Source organism: Sus scrofa, chromosome 3 (genome assembly GCF_054392235.1).
Source record: "Sus scrofa isolate SSC_HxYL_T2T_F1_AM1 chromosome 3, Sscrofa_HxYL_maternal_Yorkshire_Landrace_v2.0, whole genome shotgun sequence".
Lineage (NCBI taxonomy): Eukaryota > Metazoa > Chordata > Mammalia > Artiodactyla > Suidae > Sus > Sus scrofa.
In genome coordinates this window covers 118,855,379-118,881,792 of record NC_139385.1, presented here as the reverse complement: position 1 = coordinate 118,881,792, position 26,414 = coordinate 118,855,379, and the positions used below count along the sequence as shown (strand labels likewise).

General features: G+C 41.0%; 1 protein-coding gene across 50 annotated transcripts in view; it reads left to right on the top strand.

Moving 5' to 3' along the window:
• The window catches only part of LTBP1 (latent transforming growth factor beta binding protein 1), a 523,079-nt gene that overhangs the window by 151,263 nt on the left and 345,402 nt on the right, over positions 1-26,414 (top strand). The window lies entirely within an intron of this gene.

Sequence of the window (26,414 nt, the reverse complement as noted above, 5' to 3'; positions counted from 1 at the left end):
GCACCTCTCGAGTGAGCTGAGCTGCTGTGGTTGGATTCTTATCCCACTGTGCCATAGCGAGAATTCTAAATAATGTCTTTTTCCCCTTTTCTTGAGGTTTTACATGTTATGTGTACACATCAAGTCACTTAAAAATACTTGATGTGGGTGTTTAGGCTCTGCAGCAAAGATTTATTGTAAGCGTTAACCAAAGCAGTAGTGAGGATTAAGGGAATCAAGGTTGGAAGGGAATAGTAAAGATTGTTGTTTGATTATGGTGGAGTTGTGAGTTAAATCATTCCTTTTTTTTTGAGGTGGGGGTGTTGTAAAGGTTTTGGAGTAATTATTTATTTATTTATTTATTTATTTTTTGTCTTTTTGCCATTTCTTGGGCCTGCTCTCACAGCATATGGAGGTTCCCAGGCTAGAGGTCGAATCGGAGCTGTAGCCACCGGCCTATGCCAGAGCCACAGCAACGCGGGATCCAAGCCATGTCTGCAACCTACACCACAGCTCACAGCAACACCAGATCCTTAACCCACTGATCAAGGCCAGGGATCAAACCCACAACCTCATGGTTCCTAGTCAGATTCGTTAACCACTGAGCCACGATGGGAACTCCAGTGAGTGTGATTTTTAAAGGTACCTGGAAAAGGTAGGAACTCAGCTTTGCATACAGAGAAAGGTGTTCGAATGAAAGTGAGTCTTGGGAACGAGAATTTCTCTACCTCGGTGGCAGGTTAAGTGTATCTTCTCTTAACACCGTGTTTACCTCCCAGTTGCCATGCAGGTACGTTTTTGGTGAACGAGCTTGTGTTTTATTTATGGGAACATGTTTTCTTCTTAGCATTAAGGAGTAAGTGCTATTCTGAACAAAATGAGAACTCTTTAAGGACAGGGTCCTCACACAAATTGTTTCCTTTTGATTAGCTACTTTACATGGATAACAAGATGCAGAATTTACTGCAACTATCATTTGTCATTTGTCTAGGAATGTAAAATACAGGAAGTTCTCAACTGAAAAATGACCCAGCCGTTCATCTGTAAGTCACTTGCTCGGAATTTTGAATGCTTCCCCCCAACTAGAGATAGTTTCCACCTGGTGATTAGTATCCAGTCAGCCCGCAGAAGTTATTTGATCTGTTACTATAGATGAAATTATCCCAATTTATATTTCCCCTTTGAGTAGACCACCTACTGTTCCTGCTGAGTGGGGTCCTGATAACTTTGTCCTTTTTTCTCCTTCCCTCCTTAGTCCACTTCTTTCTGGTTTTCTTTTTTTCTTTCTCTTACTTCTCCTACTTCAGTCCTACCATGATAAAGAGGTTTGGGGGGCTTCTCTGGCATGTAACCATGTGGCCACCATTTCAGTGGGAAAACACATCCTGAAGCCCTCAGCGAGAAGGAATGAGTGTTATAGCTGGTACTTAGTGACAGCTTCCTGCATGTCAGGTACTCTTTCAGGTGCTTTGTATGTATTAATGTATAGGGACACCCCATAATGTAGGTGCCATTATTAACCCCATTTTACAGATGAAACCGAGATGCAAAGTGGTTAAGTACTGTGTTCAAGTACTTAACAATTCATAAGTGAATAGTAAGTGTTAGGATTTAAAGAGGCAGTCTGTGTCCATGCCCTGACCTAGAGGCTGGCAAACTTTCTCTGGAAAGGGCCACATGGTAACTGATTATAGCTTTGTGGGACATACGGTTTCTGTTGCAGCCTCTCAGTCCAGCCGCCAGCACAGAAATAGCGGTAGACAATGCTTAAGTGAATGAGTGTGACTGTGCCACTAAAACTTTATTGATGGAGATTGAAATTGGCTTTCATGTCACCCAATATTATTGTTCTTTTAATTTTTTTCTCACTCATTTTAAAGTTTAAAGCTCATCCTTAGCTTGTGGGCTCTACAGAAACAGGCTCTGGGCCAGCTGTGGCCCCTGAAATATGGCTTGATGGCCCCCTCTCTAAAGGATAGCAGTATTTGTGTGTCAGTAGATGAATGTGACAATGTCTTTAAATGATATAAAGCTTTCATTGTGTCATAGCTAGCCATCTCTCTTCTAGCATTGTTCTCGATCTTAGAAACAAGAACAGGATTCCTGCTGTGATACAACCAGATCAGCGGTTTCTCTGCAGCCTTGAGATGCAGCTTTGATCCCTGGCCCCACACAGTGGGTGAAGGATCCGGCACTGCTGCAGCTGCAGTGTAGGTCTCAACTGTGGCTCAGATCTATCTCTGGCCCAGGAACTCCATTTGCAGCAAACTTGGGGGCAGCCAAAAGAGAAAAAAAAACCCCAAAACAAAGGACAATTCTGTGTTGAACCATGCCTTGGCAATCCAGAGTCAGATTGCTGTGCATTGCAATCATTTTTTTTTTCCCTAGCACTGTTATGTACATAAACTGTGAAGTCATTTACAAGCAACATCATTCATCTTAAATATCACCATCCCCTGGTGGAATTTGACCCTCTATGATTGCTGTGTATATATAGATTGTTAGTGAGATACGTCAGATGTCAGACAAAGGAGCAGCCTCCCTCCCACTTTTTTTTTTTTTTTTTTTTTTGGTAGCAGCAGTGTAATTTAGCTTAGAATGTTGTGAGTCAAAGAGGAAGCTAAAGTTTCAGCTCTAACTTAGCTTTGGAAAAAAGAAAATCATTAGCTAATTTGCTTCAGAGACTTCACCTGCTGAGTGAAGATGGCTTTTACACTAGCATTGTTACAGGCGTGTGTTTACGGGTAGTAATTCTGATGCTTTCATAATAAGCTTTAGCCAGTTGCCCTGTTATCTGGGCACTTCAGGGAATATTCAGATATATAGGATCCAGTTCGGCTCTTAAGGAGATTTTGAAATGGTAGATGAGCTTTCACTCGAGAGGGGTGCAAAGGGAGGGGTGCAGTTGGCCCACCAATGAATTGAGGTAATAATACGATCACCTGAAATCATGTTTAATCAAACTGCCAAGGAGGCACATATGATAGGACCATTTTGGCTACCCCTAGGAATGTAACAATTCTTGGAGTTCCTGGTGGCTCCGTGGATTGAGGATCTGGTGCTGTCAGCTGTGGCTTGGGTCACTTCTGTGGTGTGGGTTCGAACCCTGGCCCAGGAACTTCTGCATGTTGTGGGTGCCGCCAAAAAAAAAAAAAAAAAAAAAAAAAGTAAGAATGCAACAATTCTTAAGTTTTCTTTTTCAAAGATTACTGACTTTAGGATGTGTCAAGATTTGGTTTGGTTTTTATCTAATTAAGGAGGAAATTAATGCAGCCTCCTTTAAATGCTTGTAGACATAAAGACACCTGAAATATCACCATGTTTAGTTGGTATTACATCCATTATGTGGCGTATGAAATACCACAATCTGGATCATATATTCAGGTTTTTATTGAGCACGTGCTACATGCTGTGCATTGTTCTAGGGGCTCCGGACATAGCACTGAACAGCTGAACCCAATGTTCACCTTCCTGGGGCCCACAGTCTGGAAGCGGGGAGACAGTTGGTGAATGGCATACGTAAAATATGTGTTAGATTGTGGTTAAGCGCTGTGGAGAAAATCAAACTTCAGTAACGGACAGGGAGGACTGGGTGGGTGTTTGATGGGAAGGAGTGAGGGCCCGGGTGGTTTCAAATGGGTTGTTAGGAAAGCTTCTGCTGAGAAGGTGACATTCAAGCACAGGCCTGAAGGAGGTGAGGGCATGAATCACGGTGATAGGCAGGGGTGGGACAGTGGCCCTGGGGGAGCACGCCTGGCCTATTTGAGGAACAGCAACTTCAGTAGAACGGTGACGTCAGAAGTATACATTTTCATCAGCTGGGTGGTAGATGAATTGGTCTTACTTTTGGCCATGCTGGTTTTAGACCATGTGAATTAGAACCAGATACAAAGTTCTTTGGGAAATCTAAGGAAGAAACAGTTATTTACAGGTTTTTGAACATCGGGGCCTTGGAGGTCCAGGGACAGCTCTGAAGAAGGTCATCTTGGAGCCTGAAAAGATGGTTAAATTTGGACACAAAGGACTGGAGAAGATCATTGCTAGGAAAAACTATGATGTGATACCACAAAGTTCAGTGTATTGGTTCTCTACTGATGTGTAACAGGCCACCCCCAAATACTAAGGAGGCCGCCTTAGTCTTGCTATCCTAAAACAATACACATTCATTGTCTGACAGTCTCTATGGGTCAGGAGTCTGAGGTGCTTAGTTGGAAACCATGGCTCAGGGACTCTCCCGAGGTTGCAATCTCAGGGGTGGTTAGACTAACCCACTGCTAAAGTGACTCACTCCCATGGCTGTTGGCAGGAGGCATTCCTGCCTTTCCCCACGCACCTCTGCACACAGCTGCTTGAGTGTCCTCACAACATGGCTGCTGGCTTCTCCCCAACCACCTGGCCTTTTCAGTCTTGAAAATGACACACCTTCCCTGCCACCTCATTCTGTCCATTAGAAGTGATTCACTAAATTGAGTCCACCCTCAAAGGGACTGCAGTTAAAAAGCTGAATTGTTTAAAGAGAGAAATGTCGAGGAATTTATGAATGTATTTATTTAATTTTTTTTTTTTTGGCTTTTTAGGACTGCACTCATGGCATGTGGAGGTTCCCAGGCTAGGGGTCTAATCAGAGCTACAGCTGCCAGCCTATGCCACAGCCACGACAATGCTGGATCCTTAACCCACTGAGCAAGGCCAGGGATCGAACCCGCAACCTCATGGTTCCTAGTCAGATTCGTTTCTGCTGCACCACGACGGGAACTCCCATGAATGTATTTTAAGATGACCACATTTAGGGTATGATTTGATTGGAACTTGATTATAAATGAAGGCCAGTGGTAATGAAAGATTGGTTAAAAACCAAGTTAAAGACTAAGATTTCAACAGACCAATTCTGAAGAGACACAACAAAACAAAATAGGAAAAGTGATGAAGGGGGAACCTATAGCTTAAAAGAGGTTTAAAAAACATATTCACCAATCACAGTATTTAGATTATGTCTATTCTGGTGCAAACAAACTGTAAATAAAAGAAAAAGATAGTGATGATGACTTATAGGACAATCATGAAAATGCTGATATTGATTGGAAATTTGTTGATATAATTATTGATTTGAGGGGCTGTGATTTGCCTTTGTAGTTAGGTAAGGAAGGGAATCATATTAAAGTATTGACAGATGAAATCATATGATGTCTGAGCTTTGACTGAAATTATCTAGTGGGTTGAGGTATGGAGATACAAGATTGGCCATAAGGGGATTGATTTTTGAAGCTGGATGGTGGGTACACCATTCTTATGCCTTTTATATATTTTTGAAATTTTCTTATATATTTTTGAAATTTTCTGTAATCAAGAGTAACAAGAAAGGTGAAAGTTTCAAGTAGGAAGACTGCTATGGTTTTTCTTCTGCCTTGGGAGATTAATCTGGCTGTAGCATCTAAAATGGATTGGAACTGGCAGTCATTAGAGACTGGCTCTGAAGAGGTGTAGCAGTGCTGATAATGTGGAGCAGGAAGTGAGCTCAGGAGTTGTTGTTAATGAAAGACCTTGGCACTTAATTGAATGTAGGAGGCAATGGAGAAGACAATCCATTATGACCCAGGCTCGGACTGTGGGGAGAAAGGGAGGCTATGGAAGTCTTCCTATCTTTCGGTTTTCAAAGACTTCTTGGTAATATCAAGGATCTCCAAGGTCTTTGATAGTGTTTGATACTTGGTGAATGGATGGCTTCGGACTGAGTTTTGTGGATGATGAATAGCCAAGCTCATCCTCTGTGTCTGTACTCCATCAGGGACTGAAAGCAAGCGAGTATCAGTGGTATGTGCCTGGCCACTTGGTCAGGTGTTGGTCTGGAAAGACCTTGGTCAGGACGTGCTGGCAGTAGTCATTGCTGTAGTTGGTAATTCCATCCCTGCTTTTCATGAAAGTTTATTATTATGGTGTTTCTTTTACCGGTTTTCTGGGCCACTGCGTGGATCCTCCATGAGCTAAACAAAAGGTCAAATGATACCTCGTCTTCCTGTATACAAATTTTGGCAGTCACTTTTTTGATTCTTTGAACTTTCTTACGTCACTTTATAATACTACATTCCTTGGAAAGTCCATATTAACACTTTCAGGTTACTCCCATTTTTGCATCCTGTAGATGTTATTTGTAAATAGCTGTTAATGTACTCATCCAAGAATTGTCTCTCTTAGGGCACAGGTACACATCCAGTGTCTGTCTTTAGTCCTGTATGTAAAAAGGCCTTAATGCTTATATGCTTTGGCCAGGAGCTCCACAAAGGAGCAAAAACTAAAACTACTCAATTTTCAAGAGTTTTTTTTTTTTTTTTTTTTTATCAGTATCACTTTCACATATATATTGAAGTTTCTGGTAAGAGTTTATTTTCAACCCTCAGTACAGTTCAATGAGACTGTTTCTACATGTGTCAAGGGTCTGTCTTAAACGTTGTTGATCATGATGGGTGTTACAGGCACTGACCCTGGAACCACGAGGTGGAGGTCATCAGGGGCATTCTTCAGCGGCTGATGTCTTCTGGTTGTTAAGAGAATGTAGGTACAAATGAGCACTGCTTTGCCAAACTGGGAGCCGTTATCTGAATTGTATGAGGAGGAAGCACTTCTGCAGGACGCCGTGTGCCCAGTCGCCTCTCTTTGAGCTTGAGAAGGAAGTCTGCTTTTGCTCAGGATATGGATGTCAAATCTATCTCAAGAGCTCACATGTATCCAATCTTTTTTTCTTCCCTGGTGATGGCTATTTTCATCATTTTATATCCCGAGGTTTCAAAGGATGGTGGTTAGTTTCTCCAGAAAAAAATCATTTTGTCCTGTCTCAAACTGGTGGAGGGGGCTGAACATACCTAATGGCATTGATTGTCCATCTTTTCCGTCATCTTCTTCCCAGGGATGGGGTGAAGAGAAAAGAAGCAAATTAGAAAAGAGTCTCTTTTAAGACGGGAATAATTCAAGTATATTCTCTATGTGTCAAGTGAGCTTAGATATTTTCTAAATATAAGGAAGGCCCTTCAAAATCCACATTGAGATGATGGGTTCCACTTTCAAAGGTCTGGAGAAATGAATACTTCACATTTACCATGGGCCAGTCAATAGGAAGCAGCATTGAGTGATGTCTATGCTACGGAGAAGAGGGGCCAGTTCTCAGCTTCCGGTCACTGTGGCTGTGTGGGTCTTCAAAGAAACCTATATGCTATGATAACTGCAAGGATGGAAGACTTTGGAATGTTCCTTGAAGTATTCTTCTCTCCTAATTAACAGCAATAACAGCAAAATATGAGCTCATTCCTTTTATTTGGACTTTCTCATCCTACCCCTGAAGGGGAAAAAAAAAAAAAAACCAACTCTATAATACGGCACCATCCGGTGAAACTTTAGGGAGAAGTTTTAAGCTTTTTGTGGCGCTAGTAGTTGAGGTTGGGACCTTGTCTGAACTCATTAAAGAAGCCAAGGAAATGGTCAGTACTCGAAATAGATGGTTTCCCCAAATGATTTCTGACTCTGGGGGAGACCTAGCTAAGTGTTGACCCCACCCAGCTCTGCCGACCTATCCCACAGTTCTCTTCTGTGCTCTCTGTACTTAACCACTGTGGTCAGGCTTACTCCACAGTCTTTCATCTCTTTATCTACATAGGCACACAGTAGGGCTACAGTAAATGTTTAATATTTTTTTTTTTTTTTTTTTTTTAGTTTTGCCTGGAGAAAAAAAAAATGCTAATGATGTCTAAGTCCCTGTCCATGGCTTGTTTCCTGAATACCTATATTGTAGGTGTGACCCTTTTCTCTTGGAATAATACTGAGCATTATTATGTGCCTTTGTAAAGCCTTGAACATTTTGCCGGGTACTTTGCATTCCTTGTTGTATTTGCCCAGCGAGTCTATGAGATGAAGGTTTTGAGCTTTGCTTTTTGATGTGGAAAAAAAAGGCAAGGTGGTTGAACGTTGAGGACAAGGAAGTCAGTCTGGGGATTTTAGCATTGATGACACTTTCCTAAAGTGGCGGGACCTAAACATGTGAACCAATGACTGATTTTATATGCATGTGAAAAAGTACTTTTAGAAAGTAGAAGTTCAATTGAAATTGTATACAGAAGAGTACACAAATCAAAAGTGCTCATGCCTGGTGATTATCCCACACTCAGGGAAGGACCATCCATATCAGCGCAGAACACTGCCAGCCCCTCGAAGCCCCCTTTTTCCTGTATCTGCCCTCTTCATCCTCCCCAAAGGGGGCTCTCTCTTGACTTCTGACGCCAGAGATCCGTTCTGCCTTTGAACCTGCTATAAATGAATCCTACAGGGTGTCTGTCTTCACTCATCATCCTACCTGAGGTTCATCCTGTAGTTGTGTGTGACTGCAGTTCACACGTACATTTCAGAGGCGATTCCATCTTACGAATACACTGCAACATCTTCTCGTTCTGCTCTTGATGGGTGTTGGGCATTTTTCTGGTTTTCAGCTCCTAGGAACAATGCTGTGTATACAGGTCTACATGCAAATTCCAAAGCAAAAAAAGACCTTTGTGAACTAAGTCATCAGGAAAACAAGCCCAGTGGGAAGGACTTCATATCCTCGGTATGAACGTTAGATCGTGTCGGTATCTGTGCATCAGCACCGTTTTGTTGTCTGAGAAAAAGAGGCACGTGAGGCAAATGGCGGGGTGGGAGAGTGTTTGTGGCCTTGGAAGCAAGGAAGGTTTTCCTCCTGAGAGGCCTTGACAGGAGGATCAGACTGTGGGGTGGGGCTGGGAGAGGCGGGAGAAGAGTAGGGAAGGTCACTGTGTAGCTCCTGCTCTCTGCACCCTGCTGGGTCCTGGGAGGAAGTCTTGGCCCCGTGGTTTCTGGACTGGGTTTAAGTTCTGGCCAAAGGTGTATCCCGAGTTGTGTGGAAACTCAAAGTTTGTGACTGTAAAGGGCAACGGCTGGGATGGTTTGCGCCCCAGTTTAATTGCCAGGAATCAGGATGGTGTTTGGTACGGCATAGTGATAATACCAGCTGATATTTACCGAGTGTTTGTTTATTCTCTGCCAGGCACTCTTGTAATTACCTCCTGAGTATTAGCTCATTTAACCCTCTCAAAGGAAAGCGATAGAGATGTTATTATTGTTATCCCCATTTTATATGATGAAGCAATTCAGGTGCAGAAGGATTAAACCATTTACCTCCATTCGCTTAGCTAGTAAGTGTAAGGTCTGCATTCAGATTTAGGCAGACTGTGACGTTATCCTCTCTCTTTGATGGCGTTTTTGCTACTTTCCTGTCACTGCTGTTAACAAGTTACCACAAGTTTAGTGACTTCGAATGGTGCACATTTATTCTCATAATTCGGAGGTCAGAAGTGTGACGTAGGTCTCACTGAGCTAAAATCACAATGTTGGCAGGGCTGCCTGCCTTCAGAAGGCTCTAGAGGAGAACCTGTCTCCTTGCCCTTTTCCAGCTTCTAGAGGTTGCCTGCATCTGTGTTCTTGTAGCCCTTCTCCATCACCAAAGCCCATCATCTCCGGCTGAGTCCTCTCTGCCATTCTCTGGTTCTTTTTTTCTGCCTCCCTCTTCTACGTTTAAGGACACTTATAATGATCTTGGGCCACCCAAAGAGTCCAGGATAATTTCCCCATTGCAAGGCCAGCTATTGAGCAGCCTTAATTCCATCTGCGACTTTAATTTCCCTTTGCCATGTAACCTAACGTAGTCACAGGTTCTGGGGAGTAGGATGGGGACATCTTTAGGGGGTGGTTATTCTGGCTACCATAGGATTTTCCCCAGGACCCAGTCTGGACCTGGTGGTTTTCTCTGCTACTCAGAAGTGAACTCTAATCAGAAGGGATAGTAAATAATTATCAAAGTGCTCATCAGTGAGGAGCAGAGACAGCCCTTATGGCTGTTATAAATGTCAGATTTAAACATATCCTATAGACCTAAGGCGTAAGCGTGGCCCCTGCTGTGCTCTGAAATTTTGGGACCAGCACATTCAAGCACTTGTGGCAGATGAAAAGGTAGAAACCAAAAGATCTAGAGTCTCGAGATGGCCAGGCGCCGAAGGATGGGGTGGGTGGGGCGAGGGGGGCTGGCTCTCTTGATGCCTTTAGCCTCATGGAACTAAGGGTTGAAAAGCCAGCACCACATGGACATATATTGGCCCCACCCACTAGACAGAGTGGTCTGTGGACTCTCAAGCAACTCTCTTTGGGGAGGGGGCGCTTAGGAAGGGGTGGGAGGAGTGAGGAATATCTCTTCCTTCAACAGCTAGATGGGGGCCCTTGAGCCCAATAATGTGTTTCCCGTGTGATTATTCCTCTAAGTTGAAATAAATTTGTGCACTGAAAATTGAATTAATTAGTTATCAGAGAACTTGCTGCAAACTGACAATAGAACTGGGAATGAAACACACACGAACTCTGTGATAAGCAATTGGAACAGAACACAGTTGGGCTGACACAGGGGGCCCATGGGCTTTGGCCTGGCCTGCATGGTTGATGCTGAGCATTAGGATGATTTTGAGGGTCTGACTTTGGGTGCTGTGTAGATTAAAGATTCCTCTTTACATTCCGATATGTTTTGGCATTCCAGAGATACTGCCCGTGAATCCTTCCAAGGTGCCTCTGGGGTTGCACTAAAGCCTCTTTCCTTGTTTTCCTTGGCTGAAGCATTTGTTTATGTTTGAGCAAAGTGTAGACTAAATTATAAGACTAAATGTTGATAGCAGTTCTCTGCCCTAGAGTTGCCTGGTGTCAGACTAAAGAACCTCTGTGAATCCCAAGTGGGGGTGCGGGGGATGGGGGGTGACAAGTACCCCTCACATTACACAAAATATGCACAAGTAGGAAATAAAAAGCCAAGTTAAATAACTCGAATGGTCACTATGCCTAGAGTTAGTATCTTTTCACTGAGCTTTTCAGGGTTGCGTATATTTTTCACCTACTTATCTATTCCTCCAAAGTACTAGAGATGACCTCACAGAAATAGCTGATCCTAGGGTCCCAGAGACAAGAACTTGTAAGTGGAAAGAATGTCTACTTAAACACGGTGGAGAAGAGAAACCCTTCATTTGCTAGTCCAGGAAAAAAATGTCCGTCATTTTTCAGGACTGCAGTTTTTGGACAAGATGTTGATGTGTTTTTGCAGGACAGTGAAAGAAAGACCGGGTGAAATTAACTAGCGAATTGGAGAAGGTTCCTATAGTTGTTAGTTAGGTGGGCTTTCCCTTGAGTGGGGACAGAAAGGCTCTGCCTGTCCCCTGTATGCCAGGTGTTGGGGGACTTTCTGAAGTGTGAAAGCTCATTCAAACTAGAGGGGTCTTTTCAAAATGTAACTCTTTTCTTGTCCTGCTCTGCACGAGCCTCACTGGCTTTTCATAAAAGATTAGTTCTCTGCTCCTAGGGCATGAGGCTCCCATGGCCTCATGCTGCACAATCTGTCACCATGCTGCTGGCAGCTCCTGGAATCTGCCCAGTCCTTCCTGACACATTTTTCTCTGTCTTCAGCCACATGTGCACAGACAGGCACCTTCTTCTTCCCAGTTACCAGCAGCTCATTTCCACTGATCTCAGTTTCTACAGGAAGGCATTCCCTGACACCTCCCTTAGCCCTTGAAAGATGCCTCCGCAGCACCACGTCGCCCCACCTCCTCCCTTCATAGCATCCATTTCAGTTTGTGTGACTTACCCTACCAGGCACAGTGCTTGCCTGGTGAACAAATAAGTGGGTGACATGATGGCTCTGAGTCAGAAAGTCTGACCGCACAGGAATGCAGATATTAACCCATTTTCTAAGCTGCCTCAGTTTCTCCAAAGGAATCAGAAGAGATAAGTTCAATGAGTCCCTGATGAGAGGAGGCAGAGGTTCACTCAGTCATCCCACTTGCTATCCCGGGACAGGGTCAGCCCTGGCATCTGGTTTTTCTGGGGTACCACTAGGTGATGATGGGACCCGCTTCTATAGATTTCCAAGTGTTACAGGAACTTGCACTGATCAGACTCCACTTCCTTCTCTGGACACTCTCTTCTGGATGTCACAATGCCAAGTCTTTTTGCTCCTCTCTCTCCTAGAATGCCTGTGATAGACATAAGGCATGTTCACAAAACAGTGACAGCAGAGCCCAGGCAGCCAGTCTCTTGGGAAAATTACTGAAACTGACACTATAAATCCAGTTTATGAGCTTGAATTTCCTAGTACTCATGAGTATTTAATTAAATATTAATTGATTTGAACCTTGACGCAACTCTCATAGGAAGAAAACAGGGACATTCTGGCAGACTTTATTTTTCTCTGGGAGTTCATCTGACTCTAGGGTGATGTGATTCATGGAGTTAGCTCTTACCAAAACACAGAAGAAATATTTTATCAATATCTTTGAATAAAATTAGCCCTGGGTCCTTGTCCCTTTCAGAAGTTATTTGAGGTAACAGAAAAATAGAACAAGAATGAATTCAGTACAGGTTTTTTTCCATCTTCCCAAATTTCCGACCAGTGTGGACCATGAAGTTTTGTAACTTAAAGGGGCAGATACATTACCCATTGTCACATGGAAAGGTAGCATAGAGCTGTGACTTGAACTTGACTTTTCAGTCCATGTTCTCCTTGCCATCTTTCATATGCCATAGTCTGACTCCACTTACCAAAGTAATTTTTAAAAACTTGCACAGTTTTTTTTTTAAAGCCCAAAATATAAATAAAAAGGATGGAGGAGTGAAAAATTTTAGCTGTTGCATGAAGTCTCAAGTAAACTACTCTTATTTGACCAAAAGTTGTTTATTTTCAAAACAATCAGGATTCATTTAGTCAAAATGTATTCTGTCTCAGGAAGAAAATGTGACAGCTACGACAGTTCCTTCATTATCGTAAGTTACCAATTTAGAAGCTATTCCCAAATCTTTCAAAAATTAGCTAGCAGAGTTCCCGTCGTGGCGCAGCAGATACGAATCTGACTAGGAACCATGTGGTTTCGGGTTTGGTCCCTGGCCTCGCTCAGTGGGTTAAGGATCCAGTGTTGCCGTGAACTGTGGTGTAAGTCGCAGACATGGCTTGGATCTGGTGTTGCTGTGGCTGTGGTGTAGACCCGGCAGCTGTAGCTCCAATTCGACCCCTAGCCTGGGAACTTCCACATGCCGTGAATGCAGCCCTAGAAAAAGTCAAAAAGACAAAAAATAATAAAGTAAAAAATATTAGCTAGCATGTACGCCACAGATACTGAAATTATTATTATTTTTTAAAATCTCATTTTAGGGCTTTCTTGACATAGGCATTACTTTTATTGCTTTAAAGCGCTGCATTTTTTCTTCTTCTTTCTTTTTTTTTTTGGCCCGATGTTGGTATTTTGCCAAGTGCTGGTATTTGGAGATTTGATGGACAGAATCTAAAGTGAGACATCATTCTTTCTTAATTTGTTCAAAGCTTCTTTATGCAGCAGCTAATCCTTCCTAATTATATTTCTAGGAAGGATGTTCTTAACTCAAACAGGAAGATGACATAGACATTTTGAGGCAATTAGGTTGTGGTTTACTTTGAGAAAAATTTGAAAGGAAGCACTTTCTCTTTCCCACTTCTCATTCCCTGGGCACAAATAACCATTTTCCTCCTTGGTCCTTTGTGGAACTCTTGTTCTCTTTCTGTTTCTCTTCCATTCCTGTAGCTCCTCTTTATGTCCTGGTTTAACTAAGCTATTTGAAGGAATAAAACAAATTCCTGAAAAACTCATTTCCATGTTTGAGGCAAGCATTTCACGACTTAATTGGCTTAATGTCTTAAAAGGATACCTGGGAATCTAAATAGTTGGAAAATGTAGTGTGCATGTGTTAAATGTACACAAGGTTGGAACAATACTGTGCAATTTCCTTGATTAATTTCTTTGCTGCCATGTTGTTTTGTATTAATTTAAGGCAGTGGTTTTCATATGAAAATCAGTGTTAGCCAGTGACATGTATATAGTAGATTATTTCAGATCCTTAATGTTTTGAACAGAGCAAGTATGGTCACTATCAAATAAGACTTTGATAAATAATAGTCTGTAAAGTCTTAGTGGATTTGATTATTTCCATGAGTATGATTTTATCATATGCTCACGGAATAATTTCAATTTGTTCTTAGTTTTTTAAATTGAGGTTGAACATTTGCCACATTATTATTACATTCATAATGTAAATGAATAATGTATTTACATTCTTCGCTTCATTTAAATTGCATGTCATTTATATTATGTGTTCTTATAATTATATATATTTAAATTTGTAAAAGCTCTTTTCATATTAAAGATCCCTTTGTTAAATATTTCAGGAACTCTGGGGGGGGGGGGCTTGTATGCAGAGAATGTTATTAGTACTTACTGAGTCTTTTTATCCCCCAATTTGGAAGAGACTTTTTATTTTTATTTTATTTTTTTTGCTTTTTAGGGCTGAACCCACGGCATCTGTAAGTTCCCAAGCTAGGGACCGAATCAGAGCTGTAGCCGCTGGCCTACACCACAGCCACAGCAATGCCAGATCCGAGCCTCATCTGTGACCTACACCACAGCTCATGGCAATGCTGGATCCTTAACCCACTGAGCAAGGGCAGGGATGGAACCCACAACCTCATGGTTACTAGTTGGATTCATTTCTGCTGCACCACAACAGGAACTCCCAGGAAGAAAGTTTTTAAAGTGAATTTTTGAAAATTCTCACTTCTGTATGAGGACAAGGATACAATGTATGGCTCATTAGGTACTTTATTTCAGAATTCTTCTGTCTTATGAGAGGATTATTGATGGACCCAGACATACGTCTTTAGGTTCTACTGAACTGTCTGTAACTTTGCAGGCCTGAACAGTTCTCAGGCATTTTGAACCAGTTGCCTTAACCCAGGCTCACCTTAATGAAGACAGAATCTCCACAACACACATTTTTTATTTATTGTGGTTGATTCATTCAATCTGTCAACAAATATTTATTGAGTGCTAACCACACTCATGCCCGGTATTGTTCTAGACACTCCAGTTGGAGGGATCAGGCTCAAATACCTGACAAATAGTTAATTATACAGGATAATACTTAATTGTTAAATTATAAATTCAAGTGAAGAATAAGGAAGGGGGCCATCAGTGGGGACCGGTGTAAGGAAAAACATTGGAATCTGGAGGACTTAGAAAAGTGACGGGGAGGCTGGTCTTTAAGTAAAGGAACTAATAAGATGGAAGATATGGCGGGAATGAGTGGGAGATGGGTCTAGTTTCCACAAGACAGGTGGGAGATGGATCTAGTTGGTGGGAATTGAAGAATAGTAGGAAAGGAGATTGGGTGGGTGGATCCAGATGCGGGAAAGCCCTGACAGTCGGGAAGAGGATCTTTGAGTGGGGCTGTGAGAAATGAGAGATACCACTAAAGAAATCCATGGGCAGCCAGGTCAGGAGGGGGGCTGTGAAAGTGTGAGGGGAGGCCCAGCTTTTTCATGGTCAGGTTAGAGAAAGCAATGCCTGAAGGAGCCAGCTTTGCAGCCTGCCCACCTCTCATAGTAACTTCTTGAGAACAAATCCAATTTTCTGTACAAGAGAAGGAATACAGACTACCATCAAGAAACTAGTTCTTTTGGATCCAGACTAAGGAATTACATGCATGTTTTTCTCTCTCTCTCACTCTAGACGTGTTAAATCAAATGATGCACATGATCTTCTCCACCGAAGGTGGGAGAATGCGGGACTGTCTGAAAGCTTCCTTCTCCATACTCTGCTGTGTCCCTGGATTCAAATTCACCCGCTGAAATCAGAACCAGATTATTTCCTTCTGTGTTGATCACACTAACACTCTTCAAAATCCATTTGGTGACAATTCATCATGCTCTTTAGAAAAATCAAGGTCTCTTTTTTCAAGTTCATCAGACTTTGATTTTTAACATTTAGTCAGCTCGACAATTTTTGCCATTACTATTCTGGTATCTCTTCCGTCATATCCTCTCTGTGGTTTTCATCCTATACTAGGAGCGATCAGCTCACCTATGTTCCTCCTCACCTTTCATGATGTCTTTACACATGGCCTGGAAATGAGACTTGGATAGTCGCAGAGCTTGCCCCTGCACTCACATGTACAGACACTCGTGCATACACACACTCACAGGTGTATAACAATCTGCATGTTGATAGGCTGTAAATATCCTAATCTGGTCACATCATCTGGTTTCTAGTTGGATTATATTCTCAGGTATTATTTAGAATAATAAAAGAATTAAAGTCTGAAACAGTTGCATTATTATTTGTGTGATGTTAAATAATAGGTAATGCGATTTTGTTTCAGACTTCACTTGTATTTGTTGTTTAATGTAGCTCTTGAGGCCTAGGATTGCTAGCAAAGATTTCATGGTTTGCCTTGTGAAGTAATCAATCCAGCAGTGTGCTTACCTAAGTTTCACATAATACATTCATGATAGTATTGTCTTTCACAGAATCAGAAGTACTTCCCAAAACTAGTGAGGAAATACTGCACTTCTTTTAAAAAAGTTACATGTACCACCTTTATGTTCAAATTAAAAAAAGGATTCGATCAAAGCTCCATTAGGAATTCTTTGGCGAGAAACCAAAGGCGATGAGTTAATCTCACATTTTTACTTGTATGTGTCAGATACTGTGCTAGTGATAAAGCAAGTATTTTTAATGTCAGTGAACCATCCATACCTGCTCTGTTTTCCCCCTTCCTATTACTTCTGGAATGAGGGGTTCACTTTTTTTTTTTTTTTAGTAGAGAGCTCTGTTATTTTTAGGACAAAGCATATGTAATGTGATTCTGTCTACTAATATTAAGTCAAATATTTAACCTGTTCTGTGAAAGTCCGGTTCTGGTGTTAATGGGCCTGAAATCTATCAATTAGATGATTAGCTTACCCTAACATCATGCCAGGCGCCCTTCTGACTGGGAGACATAGTACTGTAGGCAGGTCTAAAGAAACCCTAACTAGCTTTTCAAATTTAAACCACTTCAGGTGTGGGCAGTGAAATGAGAAGGCGAAAAGGGACTTTTGCCTGATTGGAAACATGGAGCAACGATAGTTGGTAGCTCCTGTAGAATTTTGGAAGGAAAAGGTAAGCCAATCACAGAAAAAAAAATGTCACAAAAATTTTGTAAAGGGTTTGAAGCAGCATCTGTTTCCCAGGAACAGCAGAATCTGAATGCTAACTGGCTTCAGTGGGGTGGACTTCCTTTCTTATGGAGACGCTGCCTCTAGTGTTTAGGGAAAAAACGCACACTAGAAAATAGTGCAACATTATGGTGCCATCTATCTTGAAAATGAATTATTTTTTATTGTCTGCTTTAAAGTGGTTCCCAGACAACTAAAAATCTTCAACTAGCTTTGGTGCTATTTTGCATATGGGCAAGTTCCACAGGCAAAAGCCTTTAAAGCTTAATTTCAAAGGGGCCTCAGGAGTTAGCCATGTGGTGTGATGAGAGTCTGTTTCTTATAGAGCTCCCGAGAATCCCTTGCCTGCCAGGTTCCTGGGTGCAAGGCGAACACATGGAGGATTCTTTGCGTTTTTTCTCTCTTGATCCAGCTTGTGATGGGTTTTCACGACATCTCTCCCTCTCAGATCCTATTTTGTACCTTAAATTCAAGGCTTCACTTTCTTCCTAAAAGTGCTTTTGTTTTTGTTTTTGTTTTTGTTTTTGTTTTTTTTTTTTTTTGAGGGAATAAGGGCATGGATACACAAATCTACAGTTAGAAGAAGGAGGCAAAATGTGAAGGTTTGTTGTTTTTGTTTAAGGGGAAAAGGGGTTAAAATGCTCCTACTCAGATTTTCTTAGAATGAATTCAGATGAAAAAATACTGGAAATATTTGAACTTATGAAGATACTTGCACCCAAAATTAATATAAGTAAGATAGTTTAGAGTTTAAATTTTAGAGCGGATAAAGCAATAGTGATATCTTGGAGGTGAGTTTTTTTTTTTCTTTTTGGTTAGCTGGGCTGCTACCTAAAATTTGTTATTGCAAATGTATATAAACTTCAGTGAATGATGAATAGTTTGGATTTTAAAGTCTGCATGGATCAGAAAGTGGATTTAGTATTCAACATCCTCTAGCATGATGACAGACCATGGAAGCCTAGGACAATGCTGGCAGGTTTTCAAAGGAATTCTTCCCTGGTCTGGATGCTATAATAAACACAAATTCAGTTTGGTCGATTTATTATATACACAGCATGTATGATGGTTTAGAAGTTGGGGGTTTTGTTTGTTTGTTGTGTTTTAGGCACACGGGTTATAGCTCATTTTGTAAAGGGTTTGAAGCAGTATCTGGTTGAAAACTGGGGCTGACATTCTTTAAGAGGAAAGACTGGTGAGAATTAATAAAATCAAACATCCATTCCAGTCGATGCATAAAAGGGTTCGAGTCTAAAAATGTGGACACAACTTGAACTTTCACGATTATGCCATTGGGCAGCAGGTGGCAAGCTTTGCTTTTCAGTGAACTTGGGTTTTATTTTTTACACCAGAGAATGCCAAAATTCGAAGAGGCTGGTTTAAATCCACTGGAATATGTCATTTCTTGGCAGTGTGACCTTGAACCAACTCTTTCGCTCATTGTACATAATTGCCTTTCTTTGGATGCCGAACCTTCAGGTTCCCTCTTTGCAGATGGTTAGGAATTAATTCATATGAACGATGCTTTATTCTCTCGTGATTTTAGCAGCACATTGCTAATGGAGAAAATAAATGAGAAACAAATGATTTTCTTAGGGCAATGCCTGTATGATTTACAAGAGTTTTGTTGTACAGTTTTACTTAATACTAAATTTTACATGTGTAAACTTTTTTAAAAATGATTTTTAGTTTTTCTATTATAGCTGGTTTACAGTGTTCTGTCAGTTTTCTACTGTACAGCAAAGTGACCCAGACACACACACACACACACATATAGATTCTTTTTCTCACATTATCCTCTATCCTACTCAATCATAAGTGACTAGATATAATTCCCAGGGCTACACAGCAGGATTTCATTGCTTAGCTATTCCAAAGGCAATAGTTTGCATCTATTAACCCCAAATTCCCAGTCCATCCACCCCTTCCCCCTACCCCTTTCTTTCACTTAAACAAAACAAAACTTCTGCTGGCCGGATACCTTGATATAGCGATGTGAGAAGTAATGAAACAAACCTGAGCAGAATTCCTTGGGAAACTGGAGAAGAAAAATGTATTTTGAGGCCAGAATTGAAAACTGTTGTCTTGTCTTAGGCTGTACTGTGTGTTAGGATTTGAATGTCAAGTCTGGAAAAAGAACTAAGCTTAAAGATGTTAAGGATCTGGTGTTGCCGTGAGCTGTGGTGTAGGTTGAAGATGCGGCTTGGATCTGGCGTGGCTGTGGCTCTGGCATAGGCCCACAGCTGTAGCTCTGATTAGACCCCTAGCTTGGGAACCTCCATATGCTGCAGGTGCGGCCCTAAAAAGCCAAAAAAAAAAAAAAAAGAAAAAAAAATGGACATGATGGTGAAGTGGGCATCGAATTCTAGACTGTTGGTACTTTCTATAAAAAAATACTTCTTTTTGGATTGTTTTATGCATTGCGATATTGGGGAGAATAGAATGAAGGAGCATATGAATCACTGTCAACATTTAATGGTCTATAAATAGTCAACACCTGCTATGTACTTAAATAGTTTTCTAGGCCTTTTGTTAGAATTGAGTTCACAGGGCTATATTTTATGTTCATTATTGTCTTTTTCCCTGCCCTTTCCTACTCTAGCTCTGCATTTTTGTATGTTGGAAACCATATTTACAAAATCTAGTTTATTACAGAGTTTGAAGGGTAATAATGAAAAATGAAGGTGCTCATACCCACTGCCTAACCGGGTTGAGAAACACTCATTATCTTAGGGCCATTCTGTGAGGACCTTCCTGATAGCCTTACCCTCTCTGTCCCACAACCTAATTTGTGTTAATCATTGTCTGCTTTTCTTTATAGCTTTATCATATGTTTTGGTACTTCTGAACACTGTTACTTCTGTAGCTATTTTTTATTTTATTTTTTAAATGATTTTTATTTTTTACATTATAGTTGGTTTACAGTGTTCCGTTAGTTTCTCCTATACAGCAAAGTGACCCAGTCACACACACACGCACGTGTATATATATATGTACACATTCGTTTTCTCATATTATCCTCCATCATAAGTGATTATAGATACATTTCCCTGTGCTGTACAGCAGGATCCCATTAGTAGCTGGTGGTTTGGTTTTTTTTTTTGACTTTTAAAGAATACATTTGTTTGTATTCTTCTGAGACGAGTTTTTCTTGCCCAGCTGTGTTACTGCCCTGCACGAGTGGCTCTCCGAACTTGAGTCTTTCAGCTAGGCCTGGAGGCCTTCTAAACACAGGCTTGCTGGGCCCCACCTCAGTTACTAATTCAGTAGGTCTGGGAGGGAAGTGTGCCTGGTTAACAACCTTGCAGGTGATTCTGATGCCGTTGGTCTCCAGGCCACTCGTTGGGAGTCACAGTTGCTGGCCCAGATGCTTTGTAGCTGAGGTTCACTTATTTTTCTTAATAGTGTTCCATTATGTGACTTCACCTCAGATATGTATCCATTTTCCTGGCGATGGGCACTTGGGTTGCTTCCAGAGTTTAGCTGTTCCAACAGTTCTGTGATAAGCATCTTTTGTGTAAGTCTTCTATCAAATATTATGAGTCTTCATAGAATGGAATAAGAAAATATCCAAGTGTTCAGCTTATATTTAAGGGTAAGTTTTGTTTTGTGAAGCGTTTTGTTTTAGATTTTTTCACATATACTCTTACTCTATGAAATGCCTTTTTTTTTTTAAAAGTGAGCTCTCATCATGAGTCTAAGACAGCTCATCTAGGATAGTTAAACTGATCAGTGTTTTCCTTTATAAATTGTTTCTTTTTAAAAAAATGTTCAATTTTTCTTTTTTTAATGATTTTTATTTTTTCCTTTATAGCTGGTTTACAGTGTTCTGTCAATTTTCTACTGCACAGCAAAGGGACCCAGTCACACATACATATTATATATATATACATTCTTTTTCCCCTATTATCCTCCATCATGCTCCATCATAAGTGACTAGGTATACTTCCCATTGCTATACAGCAGGATCTCATTGCTTATCCATTCCAAAGTATAAATTGTTTCTTGTTTAAGAAATCCTTTCCTATCCCATTGCTCTAAGATATTTTTCTTTTCTAAAAGCTGTTCCAGTCACATTTGTTTAGTGCATCTGGAGTTGATTTTTGAGTATAGTTTCTGTATGGATAACTTAGTGTCTTAGTGCTATTTGTTGACAAACCCTACCTCCACCCCCAGACTGTGCACCATGTTTATAATATGCAAATTTCTAGGTATGTGTTAGTCTGTATCTGGATTCTCTATCCTGTTATGTTGGTCTCCACCCTTGAGTCAGTATTATAATTGTGTAGTAAGTCTTGGTAGGCAGTTCTCTCTTTGTTCAGCTACATTTCCATGGAACTACACAATCAGTTTGTCACACCTTTCTCTATAAACCTGGCTGGAATTGTGATTATTGCCTTGAATCAGTATATAATTTTGAGATGAATGTGCATCTTTGTGATATTGACTCTTCCTGTCTATAAATATGTCCATTCACTTATTTAGATCTTTCATGTCTTTTAATGTATTTTTTAACTGTCTCCATGAAAATCTTGCACATCTCTTGTGAGATCTGCTAACCTAATATTCTGGGTTGCTATAGTAATGCAATTCTCCCTAAAATTCAAACCTGCTTTCATATAGAAATGAGGTTGCATGTTTTTATACATTGAAACTTTGCTCAGTCCACTTATTAATAATTCTGATGCATTGTCTGATTCTTTTGAGTTTTCTATAGAGAATTATATTATGAGGAGAGATTATTTTCCTAATCTTCGTATCTGTACATTTTGTGCCTTACCGCATTGGCTGGGGCCCCTAGTTCATTGTCAGAAAGAGGTAGTAATAATGGGTTTGGCTCCTCATTGTAAAGAGTGTTCTCTTAGCCTTTAAACGTTGAGTGCCACATTTGCCGTAGATTTTTTTGTAGTTAACCTTTAAGTTAAAGGAGATCCCTTGTATTGCTAGAATGCCAAGAGTATCTGTTACAGATGTTGCATTGGATCATTTGATTTGATCATATGGTTTCCTTTTATCTTTAATGTGGGGAATTATATGAAAAGATTTGCTAATGTTGGAACAACCTTGCATCCACATAATAAACTTCACTTGGCTATGATGTCTTTAAATCTTTCAGTGCTTTCGGTTTGCATCTCATTTCAGTCATGAGTGAGACTGGTGCTTTCTTAACACTGTTTTGGTATGATTTTGGTATTAAGGTGATGTTAGCACAACAGAACGAGATGGAGGAGATGTTCCTTCTTGGTCCTTTCTTGAGAAAATTTTGTATAAGATGTGTGGTAGGGCTCATTTGTCAAACTATTTGTTATTTTCCACATAGGGTGATGTAATTTTTATTGTCATTTTATACTTACTATTTGAACTTGATTTTTGTCTTTTGTTTTGATTGTTCTTTTTTGGATTGATTTAGGGTTTTTTTTTTTTTTTTTCCATCTTTTTCTCCTATTCTTCCTCAGTCCCCACAAAGAAGTTTGGATGAGCTACTCCATTTCTCTTCTTAGTGATTAGCCTAGATGTTTACCCCAAATAAACACGTATATTTAAATTAACAAAGGCAAAAGATGAGTATTTTTACCCGCCTACCAGACAACTTAAGACATGAGGGTGTTTACACTTGGGTCACTCCCTTGAGATGTCTGGGCTGCTATTTTTCAACACTTCAATTAAAAAAACTTTAATCTTATAAATTCAGTGTTATATCATTGCTTTGTACAGTTAACCTTTATTTAGATCTTCCCATATATTTACCCTTTTTTGTTGTTCACCATTCTCACTTGCATTTTAGACAGGCTCTTTGGGACAGTTTTTCTTGTAGCGCCACTTCTCGGAATTCCTGTGATGAGGGTCTTGATTTCACTGAATTTTTCTGGGGGTGCAGTGGTAGCTTGACAGTTACTTTTTTGTATGCACTTTGAAGCCATTGCTTCATGGTCTTCTGGCTTTCCTTCGTTAATTGTTGCTAAGTCAGCTCATAGTTGGCTTGATGCTTGTTCCTTTATCGGTCATCTCCTTTCTTTTTGGATTTAAAAAATGTATCGTTTTTGGGATATATTGGGATGTGAGAACTCATGTTCTTTCCTTTTGGAAGATTGTTAGTCATTTTTTTCTTTGGCTATTGGCTTTCCCACTTGGTTTATTTTTTATCTTTTTTATTTTTTTGTCTTTTTCCCTTTTCTAGGGCTGCTCCCGTGGCATATGGAGGTTCTCAGGCTAGGGGTCTAATTGGAGCTGCAGCAGCCGGCCTACGCCAGAGCCACAGCAATGCAGGATCCGAGCCGCATCTGCAGCCTACACCACAGCTCACAGCAACGCCGGATGGGTAACCCACTGAGCGAGGCCAGGGATCGAACCTGCAACCTCATGGTTCCTAGTCGGATTCATTTACCATGGAGCCATGATGGGAACTGTGCCCCACTTGTTTTGTAAGTGTGGTTAGACGGCTATTAAACTTTCCACCTCTCTCTCCATTTCTCTTTGATTTTCTTTCTTGTTTCTCTGGGCTGCATACAGGGCAGTTTCTTCCAGTTTATTAATTCTCTATTTAGCTGGGCTATACCTGCTATAATCTTTTAGGTTACTCATTTCAAATGTATACACTTGGAAGTTCTATTTCAATTTTTTTTTCACATCTCCCTAGTCTATATTAAGTCTTTTATCACTTAATCATAATTTCAGTGTCATCTTTATATCTTTTTAGCAGACTAGGTGCTTTCTTATATTGAATTCCAAGATACAGAATATATAAGAATTAGCACTTGCTGCTGGACTGAGGTTGCAGTTTGATTTTTTTGGTGTGTGCTGATTCTGGCTTATTTCTTTGTACATTTTGTGATTTCTGATGGTGAGTAAATGTTCACTGGAATTTTGTTCCTAGAATTCCTCCAGATCCAGTTTTAAGATAGGTTCCTACAGAGGGCGTTTGTGTTTGCTTTTAAAAAGTTCACGCGGCACTACCCATCCAGACCTACTTCTAAATAAATTGAAGTTTACATTGTTCTGGTCACTCAGGGTATTTTTTTTGCCCCCCCCTTCTTCTTCCCTCTTTTTCTTTCTTTTTTTCCCCCAGGTATTTTTAAACTTGGCTGCCAAACCTGCCCAAAGGTGAATTTATAATTAGGCATTCTCACTCCAGATTATTACTGTTACTGTAACTCCATGTTCACCCAAAGCCTAAAGTGAGGCAGACACATCTCTGCACAGTCTCTGTAGGGCGGTTTTCTTTGGGTCACCTACTGAAAGTGTTGTCATTTGGTCTTAGGCAGAGCCTCTTACTTTGGATGGTTACCAAGTTTGTCCCTGTGCCCCATGCAGCACATTAAAATCCATAATGTAGGCATCTAGAAATGGCAGATGCCCCTTCAGGGCAAATTCCTACTGTGGTGCCAACTCATTTCCCTGGATTCATGGTCCCGGGTGGTGTCTGGTCTCTGAGTGTTTCTCTTACTCTGCTGCCAGCTCACCCGTAGTTTGGTATTTTGTCCAGCAAGTTTAGTTGTCTGACACTGGCAGATTTCCTCTGGACAGCTGACCCCCTGTTCTGCCAGGCGTAGTGATCTGAGTTAATTTATTTTAAAGAGTTTTGTCAGGAGGAATGAGAAACCTGATATTTGGGGAATAAACCTAAAGAGTTCCCTGTACTGCAAGCAGCCATCTCACAGCCGAATAACTCTACTCGGGGTCTTGGGAGAGATTTGTGCATTCTTTTCCTTGGCATTTATAGCATGAGAAGCTTTAGGAAAACCTCCCTCCTTTGGTGAGGCAGGGGCAGGGTTCATCAGACCAGGCATCCTGTGAGCCTGCAGGGACCTGCAGGTTACTCTGGCACAGCTTTCCCCTGGGGTTTGCCTCTTGGCACCCTGACGGGGACACCTGTGCTCTGGGCTGTGCCTCCCATTTCCTGCCCTTTGTCTTTTTGTCCCCAGCCTAGTCGTTAAGCCCTGTCTCCTGTTGCTTCATTTCACTTAACAGTTTCATTTGGGCATTCTTAAGCTCTCACAAACATGTACTTTTAGAGTGCTGATTAGTGTATTCAGAGGTTCAATTGGCCTTTGTGTGTTATAATCCCACTCTTCTCTTTCAGGGTTTGATGAGAGAAAATTGAAGTGCTGTTTATTATTACATTGGAGGGGGGAGTGAGGGAGGGAGGAGGAGAAGGCTAGTAATTTGGGGGTAGGAAAAGGGCAGACACATAATTGTTGCTTCTGTACCAAAGGTATTTGACAGGAGAGAAAAACATAACTGCTCTGACAAGGCAGAGCCCCAATGATGCACATATGAATCCTCCTGAATTAGCATAGCCGTATGGCTATAAATGAAAAGAATATCACCTATTTTGAGTGTGCTACTCCTTGGGTCTAAAGTCATAATCTTTAACACTGTTTTAGACTAATCCTGTGCAATGACCACCTGGAACCTGGCAGCCTGAAATTCATTGCCAGATATGTCAGGACACCAAGTTAAAACATCTTTTCCAGCCAAAATTGAGATCACGTATATTTTTGGTTGACCCATTCTAATCTTAGACTTGTCAAAATCATTGAGAAATTACATGTTATATTTATGGGGGGCTATAATATCATCATAGGCAATTAAGGGAGTGAATGAAATTCCTTTTTTTTTTTTTTTGGCCCCACATTATTTCTTTTTCAGGAAGCTGAGTTAGAATTTGATAACCACTAGCTGGGCGTGTGAGTGTCAAATGTGGGGTGATAGTGGATTTGGAAAGGCATGTCCTGGGCCAGGGGAAGGCTGATAATAGTTGCTTAAAGTTGAGGCTTTAGATAGGAAAACTTGGTTTTTGTGGGTGATGTGCATAGGGCCTGAAAACAGGATGAGGAGAAAGACGAGGTGTAGAATATTGGAGCCTAGACTAGGAATCATGAAGAGGTCAGAGATAGGATGGGACAGGTTTTGGGGTTGGGGTAGTTGGCAAGAGCCGGGTATAGCCAGGGGTATTATGGTGGGTGCAGGAGGCTTTGTCACCTGGCGTGGAAGGAGATGAGCAAGGGTGATTTGAGGGATAAGCTTTGAGTTTGCAACCATGCATACTTACCACAAGGAGGTGCTGATCAGTAGTTGGGATCTGCAGGCTGGGAAGGAAGCCTGTCAGGTAAAGGGAATTCACAGGGGAATCTAAGGATGGATGTGGACCCAGATGTTCAGAGCTGTAGGTATTGGGGCCTCCAGCTCCAGAGAGAGCTTTTCTCAACACAGTTAAGACTAACACAGTTAAAGACCTTGCCTTGCTGTTTTGGAGCCCAGTTCAGCAGAAGGCATGTACATATACAGAGAATAATAGATTATTATGATAAAGGTAATGGGAGGGGTT